This window comes from Bicyclus anynana, chromosome Z, assembly GCF_947172395.1.
Source record: "Bicyclus anynana chromosome Z, ilBicAnyn1.1, whole genome shotgun sequence".
In the NCBI taxonomy this organism is placed as follows: domain Eukaryota; kingdom Metazoa; phylum Arthropoda; class Insecta; order Lepidoptera; family Nymphalidae; genus Bicyclus; species Bicyclus anynana.
In genome coordinates, this window is record NC_069110.1 from 13,789,952 (window position 1) to 13,791,170 (window position 1,219).

A 1,219-nucleotide genomic window follows, 5' to 3' on the forward strand; every position below is an offset into this window, starting at 1 on the left:
CTGAAATAAAATGGGTTAACATAAAAGAACTAATTAACTATTTTGCATGTATTATATTAACTTCTATATTGGGTTGGGTATTTTAGGGGGGAGGACGGGAGACAATCTTGGGAAGTGGGGGATATTGTGGGGAACCCCCCTTCTCCATATATCGAAAATAGGATGTTCAACACTTTATCTCATTAAAAGACACACAAATATCTTAGCATTCTATGAATTCACAGTGCAGGTGTAGGGTCCACTGTGTGGCAGACAAAGAAGAGCAGAGCCCCTGCCTTGTGACAGATGGGTGTAGGTTTAAGAACTTGACTGATAACTCTGTTAACTAACACTTAACAGTCAAGTTCAGTAGTTAAAAGTTAAGGTGCTTCAAGCTAGATATTGAAGTGCAATTGTTTAGAATAATTACAAACTTGTCTAACTAATATAAGATGGCTCTTTAACAATGGCTAACAGTTCCACATCATCAATGTCAACATATTCGGCTCACTATTGAGCATGAGTCTCGTCTCGGAATGAGAGAGGTCAGGCCTTAGTCCACCCAATGTGGATTGAAAGACTTCACACACATGAAGAATTAAGAAAATTCTCAGGTATGTAAGGTTTCCTTGCGATGTTTATTCCTTCACTGTATTACACAAGTGATATTTAATTTCTTAAAATGCATATAACTGAAAAGTTGGAGGTGAATGCCACGGACCTGATTCGAACCTACCACCTCCAAATCATAGGCAAAGGTCAAATCCACTGGGCTATCACGTCTCCTATAGTAGTATTATAGAAATATTAGACTGAATTTGTAATTTTGCCTCAAATCCTTGTTGCAGATCCAAAATTGTTGCACCAGAACTAATAGTATTTTAGAACCATCTCTATAAATTCAATAATAATCACAGTAATTTGTTTCTAAATACTTTGTATGGATTTTGTAGAGATATGTAACTATGACTTAACAAATGAACTAACTAAAGATGGCTTTGTGGTCTGTATGCCGCTTTTTTAAACATAACTACATTACATTACATTACATTACATTTTAGAACCATCTCTATAAATTCAATAATAATCACAGTAATTTGTTTCTAAATACTTTGTATGGATTTTGTAGAGATATGTAACTATGACTTAACAAATGAACTAACTAAAGATGGCTTTGTGGTCTGTATGCCGCTTTTTTAAACATAACTACACAAGTGGAGAAGGGGAGTATTACTTGATT